The sequence below is a fragment of the Lathamus discolor genome, chromosome 2 (assembly GCF_037157495.1).
Source record: "Lathamus discolor isolate bLatDis1 chromosome 2, bLatDis1.hap1, whole genome shotgun sequence".
NCBI classification, from domain to species: Eukaryota; Metazoa; Chordata; class Aves; order Psittaciformes; family Psittacidae; genus Lathamus; species Lathamus discolor.
In genome coordinates, this window is record NC_088885.1 from 83,222,742 (window position 1) to 83,240,604 (window position 17,863).

The following is a 17,863-nucleotide window of genomic DNA, read 5'->3' on the forward strand; positions in this document are numbered from 1 at the left end:
ATTTTATATTGATTTTTTTTTTTTTTTTTAATCTTCAAATTTAATTAGGTACAGTAAAGAAATGAGATTAAGTCTGCACTGTAAACTTAATGGAGGGTCAGAGCTACAGGGAGCAATAGAAAAAGTGAAACTAGTAATAACTGCAATTCAAAGGAAGACTGGTAGAAAAAGGTCTGTAATAAATTCTGTGAGGCTTACTGCTGGTTAGAGTCCTATCTTGCTCCATATTCACTCAGGGAAAATGACTATCATGGCAGTAGGATCACTAACATCGCTTCTGGGGACAGAGACATTTAAAGGCATCAAGGTATGACTGTTGGCACCCTGCATTGTACTTTGATGCATCGGTCATTAGTAGCTATGAGATGTCCTGGAATAGCAAGCAGTATGTCCCCTAATAGGAAATAAGATGCAAACCTATTTCACTTGGCGTCTGAGTTAAACTTGTGCTCCTAAAATAGCTCTGAATCATTACAAACATACGTATAGCATGATACCAACCTAAACACCAGTTAGAAGTACAGCTCAGGAGTGCAGTACAAAGGAACAATGACAGAACAGGTTGGCCCCATATGCAAGGATGATTGTCTGCAGGGTGTGGAGCAGGTACAAGTTCAGTGAATGCAGTTTGCGAACTGGTTGTCAGGCTGGAATTGCAATATTGTCTTATTGAGACTTGCCTGTATGAATTACTAGTTTGCCTTTTAGAGAGATTGGGGTTTGTTTTTCAAAAATACAGTTAATGGCAGTGAGAGTGTGATGCTGCTGCACTGAGAACAGCACTGACTTTAAACCTTGAAAGATGCAGGCAGGAAGACTGAGCTTCAGGGATACTCAGCTCTACCTACAGCACAGGCTTGCTAAGCATCTGCGTAAAACTTCACATATAAAAGTTCTTATTTTAAATAATTATCCTCAATAAAGTGGTCCAGCTTCAAACTTCTGTACGCATCCTACTGCAGTTGTATACCAAGTATGTGCTTTATACCCCAACCTCAGTCACTCAGCAGACTCTGCGTCTCCTTACTGGGGAGTAGGTGCCTTTGTGGGCCTTTAAAGATGCTGAGCCCAGCAGTTATAAGCTAAAAAGTGGAGGCCTTTTTATGGTTTATTCACTTACTTGCAGAGCCCTGGGGTAGCCCTTCTGCAGTGAAGATGCAGTGTTCCCTAGTACTGGGAGCTAGCAGATCACAGGGTAAATTTGACATGCGATCCATAAGAAAAATGGAATAGAAAGCCTGATCATCAAGTTAATAGCTACTCTGTCACACTTAGACAGTAAAGGAAATAGATTATATGGGCCAGGTACAGCTGCTGGGTATGTGCAGTGCTATCTACAGAAAGTTAAAATCTAGTAGTATTCATTTCCATCTGTAAAAGCAGCTGATGAACTAGAGATCCTTATTGCCTGTTTAAAAAAACAAACTTCTCTTTAATCTCAGTTGTTCTCAATATGCTTGTTTAAAGAAGGCTTTCCGGCTGCCAATTACTGCTGTCATTTCTTCTGGAGGAGGCAGAGCCACAGGCTCTGGGCACAGATTGGGCTTGCTGGGGCTCAGGGAGTTTCTGTTCAGGTTTATCGTTTGGGAGAAGAGCAGCCATTTCCCAAAAACATAGTGATTTTGCAGGCCAACAAGTGCATGGGGCCGGATACAAACTATTTATCCTAAGCCCCTTAACTAGTTCATAAGGCTTTATTGTTCATAATCAGGAAGACAAAGTCATAAGGTGTGGCATTGTGCCTGGCCAACACCACTTAATTCAGCTGCCTGGATCTTGTCGCCTTGGGTTTTGCAGAATTACATAGCTTCAAATTGAGACTTGTGGAGTATATCCCAGCTGCATCATTTTCTGGCACATCACTCGAGTAATTAGGTCAGGCACTAGAAGACTCCTTAGGTAAAAGTGATAAGGAAGGGCGGTGCAAGGAAGGCAATTGCTCCTGCTCGCAAAGTGCTGGCAGTAATGTTACGTGTAAATCTGAATCCCTGGCTGAAAGAACACCATGATTACTGCAAGGAGTTTCATGCTGCACAGGCAGTGCCTGTCTTCTGTGTCACCTCCAAAAGATTGCTCCCATTGCTCCAGCGGCGCAGTGTGCTGGTTATGCTGCCTGGGAGCCAGGGGGCTGTCCCGTTGTCTCCATCTCAGAGCATCGCTGCTTGCTGGGCTGAAGTAGGTCATTCCACTCTTCAGGCAGTCACCCAGACAGGCATGTTCTTCTTCATCAAGGTTTGTTGTTTACTAAGCAGGGCTGACTAGGCATCCCTTTGCTAAGTGTATTAGCATTTGTGTTTCAGTGACCGCTGTATGAGGAGTTTAAAATTGAGGCATTTAAGGCTGGGGAGAGAGAGCTGAGATGGGGTGCTGCTGGGGAGGGAGCAGACGCTGTGCTGTGCAGATTGCATCAAACTCCAGGCAGTGCAGGCAGACAGATTTTTGCATGTTTTGAAGCACGTACGTGCAGAGTTGCAAAGTTTCTCAGAGCATTTAGTAGGACTTTGACCGCAAGTGGTAGGAGTCGCTTTCGGATCTTGGATGGTGACTGTGGCAGTGTGGTCTTGTGAGCAGGGAGGAGAGGACACATGGGGGGGCAAAAGCTACTTCAAAGAGGAAACTGGGAGGAGGTGGCTCAAGTGGTGAAGCACCAGAACAATTCAGGGCAAAAATAAAATGCCTGGGGGTGGGGTATTTCTAAAGTGCAACACTTGGTGTGTAGTCTAGTGTAGTATCTGGAAGTAAGAATGATTCTGACTGCTGTAGCAATTGATCTGTCAGCAGCAGAAGGGCATACTGCCTCCGGTTGACTTCAGGCACCACAGCAATTCTGCATTTTGTGCCAGCTGATGGAGTTTTTGTGGTTTGTGAATTTCTTCATGTGATTGTGTGATATGGATGGGCATTTGTGGAACTGCAACTACTGATCCCAAGTCTGAAGTAGTTGTTTTTTATAAATACTGAGCAAAGAACTTGGGTTTTCTTCCTTCTTGCTCACTCTACAAAGTATTTGAATTGCAAGCATTGTCATGCAAATGTATGCGCAGAAAAAGTGTGTACTTCATCGGCCTTTGCAAGTTTTCTTCTTTAACTGCAATAACAAAAAGAATCCCCCCACATCTCTAGATGGCAATTTACATTCAAATCCTGTTTGCTGTGTTCTCATGGTAACTACTCCAAGGGAATATGCACAGTCCATGATAAACAGCCATCCTTAGAGCTCCAAAAGCATCGCTGACATACAGAGTATTGTTCTCTAGCAAAAACTTTAACATTTGCAACTCCCTTACTAAACTTTGTCTTAGGACATTTTGTGCATTTTATCTCTTAAGATTTAGGAATTTGTTGGCTGTGAAATATATTTACATTCTTGATGCCTATAAGGTGAGATTAGCCCTTGTGTCCTGTTAGTCAGGAATAGCTACAGCGATTGCTGTAGAGCCAGCCCTCGCTAGGCTTCACTTCCTTTGAGTAGCAGGAGGAATGAATTAACCAAGTACAGCCAAAGATATCACATGAAAGACTTGAAATACCAGTGAGCTGAAGCAAGCCCTGCTCTGTGTGTGTCTGTGTGTGTGTGTGTGTGCATAGCTGCAACTGCTAAAGATTCAGTTTTTCACAATGGACGAACGCTGAAGGGTGAAAAAGACTTTAAAAGGTAAGGGGTTTAATTCATGCAGGTTTTATAACAATTTTAGTCTTGCATACTTGGAGCTCCAGTGGACTTGTAGAAAAAGAAAAGAAAGTGCATGGAGTTTGGCTGAGCAAGCTGTGCTGGAAATGTTTCTGGGCTTGTATTTTCTTATAAAGAGGGTAAATGCATGCAGAATCAAGTTTATGAAAAAATGACTGAATTTACTGGTCTAATCATATTTTCGAACGCCAGGAGAGCTCTGCTGCCAAGCAGTCTGCTTTAATAAATCACACTCTGTTTGAGAGTTAAAGGGATGATTGTTCACAGACCAGGGTAAAAGTCAGCAGTTAGAGCTGAGTGTGCAGAGGGGGAAGACCTGTGTTGTGGTGATGGGCTGCTTTCTGGAGAAAGATCTGTTCTCTTCTTCAGCTGTCTATGGCGTAGATTGAGAAAAACCAGCTATGTAAAGTTTTGGGCCGTAGTATTCCTGTAATTTATTAAGGCACAAGGCATGGTTTTGCTTTGATTACAAGATAATAATGCGATACCAGGGATGAGTATGTCAGGGGTGGAGAGGGTCAAGCAAGATATCTGTAACACCCAGAATTTTACATTAATTTTGTAGCTTTACTGGAGAAACTTGATGGGGCACATTTGAGACAGTATGTTCGGGTGGGGTGTTTTGCCGTAGAAATACAGGAAACGGATATGCCTGGAAAAAAAGCCTTAATGGCAATAGTAATGGAAAGGATGCCACAACAGCAGTATATTTGACTCTGTTTGCTGTGTCAACTGCCCCCTTCCACCCCTGATAAAGTAAACCCCCTAACCAGGAGGTAAGATAGCTCTGCTAATCACTGATTGCTTCTGGGATCTGCATTTTGCTTCTTGCTTTCCCTCTTAAAGAACTTGCCTCTGCAAACATCAGAGTTCAGCCACAGGGTAGAATATTAGGATAAAATTGCTTGAGAGAACCTGTTATGAAGGGAATGGGCTTGATCCTGCATCATTGAAGTCTATGGGAGTTTTATTCTGGTCTCAAGAAGAGCAACCCTAGATTTGCCTTGCAAATCTAGATGGAGCAGATATGATCTGTGAAGTGCCTATGGGACTGGGAAAGGGGGTTCTCATAACTTGCAGTTTTTCTTCTCTCGTACATGTGTCCTTTTAAACACCAAGTGATAACAGTGGTAGTAGGCCAAAAGGTAGGTATTTTTGTAGTGTTGAACATCAGTGATATGTATTCTGTATTTCTTTGCTAAAACTGCTTAGGTTTTTTTTTTTTTTTTTTAAAGATAAAATTTGTTTTGTTTCTCATTTGTTGGCTTATTAAGGAAAAAAATTATTTACAACCTATGACATGAATGGAAGCATAACAACTATGACTTTTTTGAATACAGGTAGGTTACTGATAGGAATTATCTGAAAGTTATAGTACTACCCCAGCTACTCGCAGGTCTGTGTCAGAGCTACCCTCAGAACACAAAATCCATACTGGAAGCAGGTGACATTGTTTTAAGAGTAGATTTGAGTCAGTTGCTAAACTTTTATCTCTTTAACTTTATCTGTCTAAGTCTGTGTGTGTATGTGGCTTAATTTAGTCACAGGGTGCAGCAGAGAAGCAAAGACTTCATGGGGGAAAACCTCACTGTGATGAACTTGTAAGGACTAAGTACACCTCAGAATTTACTGGTTTGTGTGGTTTTAGGTAGTATGTAATCCTAAGAAGCCAAGGAGATCCATTCCTAATACTGCCATTACAATTACAGAAGTGAGGTTGTGGTTTTGGTTGTATGAAGTGGAATGTAGTAGCTGTAAAGTCTGTCTTTCAGGACATCAGCTGAGTGTCAGCAGTCATCCTACACTATAGGAAGTTTCTGGCTGACCCATGATGAGGTTTGAGGTTGCTGTTGCTGGTTTGTTCCTCCACGTTCCTCATGTGTGTTCACTGTTGCAGCAACAGGGAGCTGGGCAGATGGTGCTGCTCACAGGAGCTTTGCCCAGGGAAGTGGTGGTAGCACCACAGCTCCTCAGGCGCTGTGGGTGATGTTTATTCTGTTGTGCAGTCACAAACACAGGGTAAGGCTATGCTTCATTCAGGTTTGGGAAGTTACTGGTGATCCAAGAAGCCCGCTGCACCATGTAAATCATTCGGGGAGCTGGGAAGCTTTTCATTTTCGTTGCCACCTTGGGTTGTTGAACATACCCGTGAGCATTGCACAATGTTTTGTGCATAAAAGGCAAGTTTGTCACCAACCTCATAGTGCTATATTTCCACTGTTTACACGATGAGATCTATTGTGGCATTTTTTTAACTTACTCTCTGTAGATCTAGAAATTCTAAACATGAAATGGTAAACAGGGGGCTTTCAGGGGTCTCAAAACTTTTAACAGTCAATGAAGGAGATGGGTTGAAAGAAGACATCAACTTTTGGAACACCAGATAAATGCTAAATCCTCTCTGATACTCGCTTTCTCCAATGAATGTCTGCCCCAGATTCAGCATGAAAAGGATCAGTATGTCCATATGCAGCTTGCCAGCCACACCATTTGTGCATACTTATCCAAAAAGAAACAGTGTCCAGCCTCATTAATTAAATAGTCTTTCACTGGGAGAAATTATGATTTCTGTTAAAAGTGGTTTAGCACTTAAATTAGGCTCACAGAAGTTTTTAATATACACAAACAATTTGCATGTCAAATGAAGTTGCATTTAGGCAAGCTGATTCTATCTTCAGTTTAGGAAAGCTGATTCTATCTTCACTGTCTCTTTCTGATGCAGACATTAAGAGTTATCTTTTGTTGTATATTTAAGCCAGCCTAGGAATTTCTCAGGGAAGAAATGGCTGTTCAGCCATCCAAAATTGCCGTTTCCCTGTGACCACCGGCATGCACAACATAGAGTATCTTAAATCAGTTTTCAAAGGGCATGTACATCTCACTGGCCTCGATGAGCAATAAGCACACATCTAAATGTTTTGTTTAAGTTATTACTGGTTTTATGCTGCTTTGGCCAGCATGTAACAGAGTGCCTGGAGCTGCAGCACATCTTGTCACGCAGCTTTGAAGAGGAGTGAGGTGTATGTGCAGCTCCCTTACAGTTGCATACCCAGCAATTTGCAAGTTGCAGGTCATCTGTGCAAAGGAGAGAAGAATTGTTGCATCCATTGCTCCAGTAGTGTGGAGTCCATGCTGCTGGCTGGTGCCAGGAGAGCATGGTGCTGCTGGTACAGCAGCAGAGAAGCGGATCTCACCAGTCACGGAGTGTTTCAAGCAGTGTTTCACTGTAATCAGGAAATACAGAAGAGTATAGAAAAAAAAATGCATTTCTGGGGCAGAAAGAGACATACTCTTTTCTAAATGTCACACAGTTGTGTAAAATCATAAGTAAGGGCAGAACTTTTCACTACTGGATCATCTTAAGAATGGATAGAGTCAATTAAATGTGTGCTTCATGTAACTAAGTAAAGATAGAACTAGCCTTAGTGAAACAAAGGGCCACTGACCAGCAACCCTGCCTGTGAATTCTGCAGTCTTTGTGGAGATGAACAGTGGCATTGCAATTAGATCAATCAGAAGGTGGTTAAATGTTAAATCACTTAGGTCCTGATGTAATTTTGCCGTCTGTTGTAATTCATTCTTTCTCTCTCTGTTTCTCTGTATATATGTGTGTGTGGTTAGATCAGTTAATAGTTTGATAACCATGTTGGTGTTAAGGGATGCTTCTCATCATCCATTTTGAATAGGTCTCAATCATGCTAATAAAGCAAAGTTAATTTACTCTATAGTTAACTCTTATTTCACAGATGTATAGGAATTGCAACAAAGAAACAGCTTGTGCAGGGTTTTTTGTAACAAAAAAATACATGGTGACTTTCACTGCAGGTGTTAATGATTGCCAGTATATAACCTATAGCAATGAGATGGCGGGGGTAGGGGTTGGGAAGTCAGCTCTACCAAATGCAGTTACTAGCAATACTAGCACAGCCAGCTATCTGCTGTTCTAGCCAAGGTGGTGTTGAATCAGCTGTGCCTTTAGTGTGGCCTCCTTGGCAGTGCATATAGCTGTGGTCTGCAGAGCTTCTCCATCTTGTGCTTACTGATTTCTTCATATATAATATAGAGGGGATTTTTGCTTGGTTTAGGGTGGAAATTTCAGAGTTATCAGAAATATCTAATTTGATTTTGATGTGGTTCTCAGAAACATCAAAGACCTCAAGTAGGAGGCTTTCCAACTTTTAATGGGGGGATGGGACTGCTGTGTTACAACAAAGCACTCCAAGGAGAACATACTTGTTGCCTTTTTCTGTGAAATTAATGTACACAAGAACAAATAACTGCCTTAATTTTCTGTTCCTTCCCTGGAAACACACACACATATACACTAGTCTTGATATCTTATTGTCTAGTTGGTTGCACATCTGCAAGGCAAGTCATTAATTTATAATATAAAAATGTATAGGGATTAAAGAATAGCAGCTCAAAGGACCAGATTCTAAGAAAAATGCCAAAGTTTGGCTGATGCTATCTGAGATGTGCTGAGATAAAAGATGTAGGAGTAGTTAATGCACTGATTACATGGGATTGAGCTGGACCATTTATCTGGGCCACCATGCAGCTCTTGCTGTCAGCCAGGCGGATGCCTGTGCTGATCACGGGGATCCCCATCATCTTCTGTAAACTTGGTATTTCCCCTCTCTAGACTTAATCTTAACTGCAGCGTTGTGGGTTTCCTCATAGTTTTAAGCAGATCTCCAGACCACGCACTGCAAGTCTGCTGCAGCATAGCTCTCGGGCAGCCCTCAATGTTCCGCACTCCCCCAGGCTGAAGTGAGCCCTCAGTAATGATGGAAAAGATCAAGGGCCACGTGAGGGCTGATGGGGTATTTTGGGTGCAGAGGGGCACACACACTGGCACTGTGGGGAGCTGGGTGGATGGGATGCTCAGGGAGGGCTGGGCAAGCAGCACCCGTGCAGGCAGCAGCCCTGCCATGAATGGAGCCCTGTGCGTGCGCTGGGGTGGGAATAATCTGCCCTTTCAGTGCTGCCCGACCTCCGGTGTCCTAGCAACCCAAAGCTGTTCGGCTGAATATTTGGTGGCCCTCCTCATTTACACATATCAGATATTGGCTGTGATTTAAGCCTGGCTGATTTCCCATTACGGCTCTCAAACAAAAGGCTCGATACAGAAGGAGAGGAAAAAGGGCTCCTTAGGAGATAATTTTATAAAACCAGATGTATTTTTTTTTCAGCTTAGGAATTGCACTGGAATGTTTCTTTGCTTGAGAAAGCACCGAGCAGCAAGTCTGTCTGCATGTTACATCAGCCCTGTGCTTTGTAGGCGTCTTTATGGGCCACTGAGGGAACCATGTGCAGGGGCGAAATGCGTTGGAGAAAAAGAAACTGCCTGTGGCCTCAATATTGAAAAAGGGGTGCAGTCAAGTGCTAACTTTCTATTGTTACTTGAATCTGATTCTGACTCTTAGCTTAGGAAGCTGCTGGCCTTCATGGCCATACAACAAACACATGTGCTTCACACTTCAAAGACAACTCAAACTTTTTTGTTATTTTAAACCTTACAGTTTGCAGAGGTGTGATTCATGATCGTTGGAGGGCTTTCCCGTTTTTAGCAATTGGAGCTGATAATGTGGAAGAATTTTTTAGTATTCCATGGAGAGTGTGTGAAGGCTTTGTAATGACTTAAAGCTAATCCATAACGCTGCAGCTTATGTCTTCGTAGACAGTGAGCCACAGTAAAATCTCAGCCAGACTTTCCTCAGTAGACCATCAAATACTTGTATAAGTAATGAACTTTCTTCCTGCCAAGATGAAGCTCACATGTGGGAAGCACAGTTCTGGGTTGCACTGTGAGCTGCAGGAGTAGCTGTGTGTCTTGTTCTTCTCTGGTGCAGAGTTAGTCTTTGGGAGTCCCATTACCAAAGGTTACAGAAGTCAGCACTAAGCTTCTTCACATAAATAAAAGTAGTATTTTTTCCACAACAGGAGTGCTAAAGGGGAAGTAGATAGATATTGTAGTCTAACCCACTGTGTGGCAAACTGAAGAAACCATTAACCTCCTCCTGGAAGGAGGAGAACATGCTGTGTTTTCTTTGAAGTATCCAGTGGCTTTGGACAGTCCCACCATCATGGGCAAGCTGTTTCATTGAATACACTCAGTGAAAGACCTGATTTCTGGTTTGGACTTTTCATGCTTTTTATGTCTTTATCCACTCTATAATAGAAATTATTGAACATATGTTCTTGGTATAGCTACTCACAGATTACTATGAAGGCCACTTTGCTCTCTCATTTATGAGCTTCTCAAAGCTCTTATTTGAAGTCCTTTACTGCCTTTTTTAAGCCAGATCTTTATTCTCATGGCTCTTACCTAAATAGTTTCCAGTGTAGTGATCTGCTTCGTTGTGCTCCAAAAATTGGTCACGTTAGTAGCAGTTATGTAGCTGAGGAGCACAGGTTAGCTCATAAATCACTGAACTGACTTCTGAAGCATCAAAGAAATTTCAGTATTCTCTTCAAAGCAATGCCCCAAAACAAAAGAGTCTCAAGATGTAAATGATATTCAGGCAAGTGATCCTAAAGGAATAGAGTGTGACGAGATCTAGAGAAGCAGCAGGAGGGTGCCTAGGACTGAAGCAGAGAATAAAGTGAGATTTGGATTTAGAGTCCTCTTCTGCTCTCTTTTCTGTGCATTATGAGTTGAGGTCTCTTGTCCCTCTGTGGAGTGTGATGCTAATTTTCTCTTGTGCATCAGGAGCTCTTGTGGCTCACGTGGAAGTGAGGTTCGTCCACCTCCTCCTTTCTACTTACCTGCAATAGAGAAAAGGAAACAATATCGCTGTATCTTCCCCACCTATATGGAGCTGCAGTCTGAAAAAGGGTTGTTCGGTTTTGTGTCACCAAGGCAAGCCAGGAGAGTTGTGATAATGCAGATCACAGTTATCTGCAATACTATTTCAGGATCGACTGCTGAAGTGATACCATGTTAGCATTTCAGTGAGAGCTAACTACATGGACGGTTGCACATGTTCAAGTGTGAGATTACTTGTAGTAACACTACACCAGGTGTTAGAAGTACACAGAATTAGGTTCTTACATGGGTTGTTGCAAGAAAAGGTTTTACAGCTATGTCAGACTTCAACCATGCAAGATGAAATTCATCTCAAAGCACTTCTCTCAAGTATTTTGATCTGAACTTTCTATACCCTGATGAAACCGAGTATCTTTCAGCAATAAATGCTTGATCCTAAACACCATTATCTGGAGAAATCATGTTAGAGGAACCATCCTAAAACATGATTTACTGCTTTTAAGTGTAGAAATGGACTTGCATGCCCAGCCTGCCAATAAACTGTCACATAACACAAAACCTCATGAAAGTATGGATGAAAAGCCTGGCATGGAGCAGTGAAAGCACAGTGGAAAAATATAAAAAAATTAAATAAAATAAAAATAAGGGTGAGGTCTCAGTCCACATAAATTATTTGATGTAGCTGCTGATGTGGACAGTCAGGGTTTCACCATTTGCAGATGGTCTGTATGCAGCCTCAGCAGACGTGGAGCGATGGAACGGTGTGTGTGGTGGTTGACCTTTGTAATGAGCAGTGGTGATGGTGTTGGCCGTCTTGATACGGGGTTGGTAAAGAAGGACAGCTGTCCTTGCAATTAGTACCTCAAAGCATGTTTCTTCATGGTATGTCTGTGGCTATCAGGCAGCCTGATTGATTTTCTTCTGGAGAAGGCTGCTGACCAGTCACAATGTGGGGAGAATGAGGCCAGATTGGGGTTTAGTCTGCAGGGACTGGAGGCTTTAGTGAGAATGACCTCAAATGAAATGGCACAGATTACTCATAGATGGAGAGTGAGGCTCCATGGCTCCATGAAAAGTTCCAGCTGGGGTCTGTGCTGTGAGTTGCACCTTCTGTCAGCTTGCTGAGGCCCTGCCAGAGCGGCTTCAAACCTTAAATCTCTCTTTCACAAGTGCTTTTAATTGTCTGACTCACACGGATGGCCCTGCAATGGCTCTTCTAGGACAAACAGCCTGTGGGACTTGCTATGCATTTCAATGGGCTTCCTGAATAATGTATTCAAGCAACAAGGGCTAACTTCAGCTGAAAGTTTAGGCAGTCACACAGATAGCCCTGAACACAACCTTAGAAAACTTAAATCCAGTGTTCAAGCCTGTGCTTTTAACAATACACTCCTATTCCATGAAGTTTTAAGTGTGTGTCAGAAATGACATTGTCATTTTGAGGGGGTAGTGTTCCTCTGGGCTGAGAGAGGTAGACAAATTCTGTCTGCCTTTAGAAGAAATTCTGTATACCTTTAGAAAGGAAGGCTCACAGAGTGGTTGTGTATTTGCTAAGAGGTAGCATTTTGTCCATACAGACCAAACAAGAAGATTACTCTGAAATGGAAGAGTACTGTGACAGTAACTAATAAATGAAGATGGTGAGTTTATTGATCATTGTTGATGAAAACTTGAAATCACAGCAAGCCCATCAGAATCATTTCAGCATCTCTTCTCCAACCATGAAGCTAGTTGCAACCCTTATGTTTGCTATATTTTGACAAGCAGGACCAGAAATATGACTACAGCATCTTTGCAGATGGATGTAACTCAGGCAGCGCCTTGACCTAGTTGAAACCTTTAAAAACTAGTGCAAATGGTCGGTGTGGTAATGTACTGCTTCATAGTTCTTAAATGGAATCCTGTCTTAAAAATATCCTTGAGATGCCCTTGCTTGTAAAGTAAGACTGAATATAAATACAGAAGCATTTTCGCATTCATTTATAGAGTCTCCTCCTTTGACTGTTCTGGTACAGTAGGAGAACTCTAAAATTACAGTGTTCCTTCTATACAGTGTTATTTTTAGCACAGGCAACTCTTAACCTGTGGCATGAGAGTGGCTAGTTCTGAAGTCTGTCTCTTATCTGCAATACTCAGTGCTATAAGATGAGTCACACAGGTCAGACGCAGTAGTTGGAGTTGAAGAGAAGATCAACTAATCATGTAAGTGCTTGCTATTGTTAAATGCAGTGCTTTCACGTTCAGACCTGTAGAGATTGTGTAAAGGAGCCAGTGTATCATTACTGAGTTTGCAGTGAAATCTGTCCTGGAGTTTGCAGCAGAATTTTTTGAGGCACAAGCATTTTTGCAGTATGGCCATGCTACTTTTCTAGCAAGTTACACCAACAGCATTAATAATTTTTAAAGGGTTTTTTTAATAGGATTTTTGGGTGAGTGTGTGGATAAAGGCCAGCAGAATTTTGGACCTGCAAAACATGTTATGTATGTTTATCTAAGTATTCCTTGACTTGCCAGTGCTATGCAGTAGAAATACCAAATAAACTTTTCAAGTCTACCACGTTCTTGGGTTTTATTCTCCTATACTCTTGTGGTGTTTGTTGTGGACACATGTACTCTGGGACAGTAAGGGAATGTCTTCAAAAACAAAACAGGCATCAAACTTGCATATGTTTTGACCTGAGCCTGTTCCAGTTACAGCTAGCTTGTGTGCTGGAGAAAACCATAGAGGGTTTCTTACCTTGAAATGATCTTAGGTCCTTAGGATGCTCCAGGTCCTTGGGCAGGATGCACATGGGTTTTAATGCTCCTTGTTCTGGAAGCACAGCAGTTCTGAAGTTGAAACTGTTGAATAAGACAATACCATCAACGTTTACAATGCAAGCAACTGTGAAGAAATGATGTCTAGAAGAGCGGAAGAGCAGGGGGTAAAATGGTTTGTTGGAGCAAGGAGGGTAACCAACATGGCACTGCAGCTGAAGTCTCTGGATTTGACAAGGAGGTTACCCTGCCCATCCTGGCTTTACAGCATGTTCTCCTAGTGTAGGTGCAGGCGTTTCCCTTTTACTTCTCTCAGGTTACTGGCTCGAATCCTCAGCACAGGTACAGGCTGCCAAGCAGTATGTATGGATAAGAATTGCTAAACATGGTGTAGTTTAAAAAAGGCAAACAATGAGCATGCAAAAATTTTTGTATCAGTTTGGCTGGTTATATATTAGAAGTTAATTTATTCACACTTTTCAAAGTGTCTGGGAGGCAAGCCTGGCATTGGTTTTGACTTGTGGAACTGGTGACTGAGATCAGAAGACCACAGGAAATGTTTCAGAAAGACCTGGCTTTATAAGTCCCCCTATTTCTGAAGAAATACCAGGATTATTTTGGATGTGAAAAAAGTTCAAAACCCACTGTAAAAAGCAGGGGAAGACTGACCTCTTTCATTTCTGCTTGTTTCACCAGGGTAAAATTGCCAAGACTTCATATTAGGAGGAAAAGAGAAGATTTAAAAAACTAAGACATTGAGAAAACTTACTAGGTTTTAAATAAAAAATTACTTTTTCACATCCTCTTACCTAGTTTTCATCTTTTCTTTCTCTGTACCTGTCTTCTACAAAACACTTTTCCTAAGACAGGAAAACCAACACTTTTAGTGTTCAGCAAAGCTGACATAGTCCTACTCAAGTTCTCAAATCTATAAACAAGGGACTTGGGGTGGTTTGCTTTCTTTTTCTCCCCAGCCAATCTCCCTGTGAAGTTCCTCCACCCTACCTCCAATCTGTGAGGCTGCTGAAGTCTGTCATTATTGTGCCTGTGCTCTTCTGCAGCAGCCAGTAGTTCAGGGAGAAAGAGGGATTTCCACAGCAAGGGGTGGGGGGAGCAAATGATGCACAGAACAAGAAAATGTTGTGCTCTGTATGCGTGTTATTCGGATGCTTGGGGTCTCCACTAAGGGTGCTGTTCAGGGAAAAGGGGTGGTGTTTTTTCAAACCTCAGTCAGACTGTAATCTAAGGAACTATTTAATCATCTACACATCATTATGTGTAGATGTTAGCTGTCTGGCCTAATGGCTGCTTCTTACTGGGATTTCAGGCAGCAGCTTTGCCCTTTAGGATGCTCGCAACAGATCAGAGCAACCATTTACCAGCTTTAGGAGCTGGAGTCTTGCCAGCATTAAGGTCTTGGCTTCAGTGCTGTCTGGCTGAAATTTAGTGGAGGCTCTTGGATTCAGGAAATGACAAATTACAAGTTGTGCTATGAAGGAGTGCATTACAAAAAGCTGCCTTTATCAAGTAGAACAGACCTGACTTGTAGCTATTAATTTTACGTTGATGTTGCTCAGTGCCCAAACGTGGTTGTGACCCATGTGATTCTAGCTGATGCCTGGCCATTTTGTGTGTCAGACTGGTTTAGTGCTGCCATTCCTTGATAAAAATGAAATACATATGGAAAACGGAGTTGATCTGAAGTTGGTGGTGTGTCTCAGACAATTTTGGCGTCTGCCAGTTGACTTCCTTTTCTGTTGCCTTCTCTTTTATAAATTTGATGATACTTTGGAGGAGTCTTACTTTTAGCACTTAATTCAGATTTTTACTTCGGAAGACACCCTTTTATTACAGTCAGTTATAGTTCTTTTGTCTACCTGAAATTTTCCTACAGAATACAATTTCTTCCCAAGTGTTCATTTGTGAAACAAGTCCAGTTTTCACAGCAACACTGGTAAAAATTCAGCAGACCCCAGAGGTGAGTCTTGTCCTGTGTTACTTCTGTATAAATCCAACAGTTAGCTTGCTTACCACAGCAAGTCTGAAGGAGCACCAGTAAAGAGACAAGACTGAGCACTGGCTGCAAAGGTAATCCTTTGCATGGGTATTTTGTACTATTGCAAGTTGAACTCTTTAGTGCTGCTCTGAGCATCATTCAGGTGGACAAGATCATCATTCTCTGTCTTATAAGTGTCTGCAGTTTAATAGTGGGGTTTATACAGCATTTGCACTCTGGGTCAGTAAATGCACATGCAATTGATTTTTTTAAGTGTGAGTCCTGCTGACTGGACATTATCCCTGCCTGCAAGTGTTTATACCATTGTGCCTGAAATCCTCTTCATCCACACATGAATGTATCATCAAGTCATGATGTCGATACACTGGATGCTGTGGCGTTATGCACAGGACTGCATTTGCTACTTCTTTGGTTATTTTCGTTAGACATGGAAAACTTTGGATGCATTTTAGTGTTTAGGGTTTGAGTTCCCCTCTGTGACTGGCTGCAGCTCTCCTCCGTTCTGAGGAATTTGCTGAAATGGCTGGTCAAGTTTTTGACCCCAAGTGAAGAAGGAGGTATTTTCTAGTACTCAGTATTGAAAAGTGTAAGAGATGACTGTGGCACATCTCTTGCCACCACCCCTCGTTTTTTCAAGGCAGCCAGACTTGTTGCAGATGTAATTCCAGTGACATGCCAGAGCAGGATTTGACCCTCCAATTTAGTAGCCTCGTGTCTCTGTAATTAAAAATAACTAGTAATGTAAAGTGGAGGAGTAGCTTTATGCAATTAAACTTGCAATGGTATTTATGTTGCCCTGCTTTGATAGCCGTGTTAACATCTCCTACAGCATTTTATGCTTTTCTTTAAACATACAGGTATCTGAAGTTAGGTGATTGAGTGTCAGTCCCAGCTGCTGGTGACAGAACAGGACTGCATCTCACTTCCATAGCTGCAGGAAACAGGTTGTGAAAATGTTGGTGCAGTTTCTGAGACTCAAGACAGGGATGGAAAGAGACAGGTTTTTCCTTTTTAGAAAGTAACAGGAGCTTTCAAGCCAGCTGTGGGGCTGACTTTTGGCTTTCCAAGTGGCTGGGGTTGGCAAGAACAGGATTAGGTGGTACAGCAGCCATCTGGCTCTCAAAGTGCAGGGTGTTCCCTTGTGAGAGACACTTCTATCACATCACTGGAGTTTTGCTTGGCTTTGGTGTATCCTCACTTCCATCCATGTGTCTGCTTCCCGACCGCAATACACAAAAAAACCTGTTTTGTTTAAAAGTCTCGTGAAGAACATGAATATCACCTTTTGAGCCTGGGTGGGTAAAAAGACTAAAGCAGGTGTAGTGTTGAACAAAAAAAGATGTATTGACCTGTGTCTGCTTGTGGCACGCATCAGCCTTGGGTTGCACAGGCAAAAAGTGAGTGTTTTTCCTTGTGATTTGTGCTTCCGTTTGTGTTCATTACCTCCCTTTCTTGTCGGACATCATCAACCACCTGAAAAGAAGCAGGCTAGCAGGTGAGTATGTGCAAAGACATTCAAAGGGTGGCTTTGTGGCTGTCATGGGGTGGGCATGTATGGAAAACACTGTTGGTAATACCCAACAGTATCAATACCTTTGTGGTAAGCATTCAACAAAATGCAAAGCTTTTGTACAAATACAAGGTCCTGCACTGGGGTTGGGACAATCCGAGGCACAGCTACAGGCTGGACAGAGGCTGGATTGAGAGCAGCCCTGAGAAGGACTTAGGGTGTTGGTTGACAAGAAGCTCAACATGACCCAGTAATGTACACTTACAGCCCAGAAAGGCAATCATATGCTGGGCTGCATTAAAAGGAGCATGGCCAGCAAGTCAAGAGAGGTGATTCTCCTCCTCTACTCCACTCTGGTGAGACCCCACCTGCAGTACTGCATTCAGCTCTGGAGTCCTCAGTGCAGGAAAAACGTGGACCTATTGGAGAGGGTCCAGAGAAGGGCCATGAAGATGATGAGAAGGATGGAGCATCCCTCCTATGAGGAAAGGTTGAGAGCATTGGGCTTGTTCAGCTTGGATAAAAGAGGGCTCTAGGGAGACCTTATTTTGGCCTTTCAATACTTAAAGGGGGACCAATAAGGAAGATGGGGAGACTTTTTAGCAGGTCCTGTTGCAACAGGATATGGGGTGGTGGTTTTAAACTGAAAAAGGGGAGATTCAGGCTGGATGCAAGGAAAAAAGTTTTTTACACTGGCACAGGTTGCCCAGAGAGGTGATGGATGCACCATCCCTGGAGACATTCAAGGCCAGGCACGATGTGGTTCTGGGCAACCTGATCTCATTGAAGACATCCCTGTTCATTGCAAGGGGGCTGGACTAGATGACCTTTGAAGGTCCCTTCCAACCCAAACTATTCTGTTATTTTGATTCTAAAGCCAGTTACTAAATATCAAGAGAGCCCTCTTATTTGCAGTTGCTCAGGGCTTGATTTTGTTGCTATTTCTATCAGCTGAAGAGGTCTTATATGAACCATTGACTGTATCCATGAGATTCCACCTTCTGAACTTCTTCTTGCAAAATACTTAGCACTGTACTCAAGCCCTGCAAATGACTCTGCAGGAGGGTCAGCTGGTGTGTTAAAGTGGATGATTATGCTGATAAATTAAATGGTGCATTT

At 42.5% G+C, this 17,863-nt stretch overlaps 1 protein-coding gene across 1 annotated transcript in view; it reads left to right on the plus strand.

Moving 5' to 3' along the window:
* Positions 1-17,863, plus strand: part of MYO10 (myosin X) — a 157,036-nt gene that overhangs the window by 107,159 nt on the left and 32,014 nt on the right. The gene's annotated exons all lie outside the window — the stretch shown is intronic.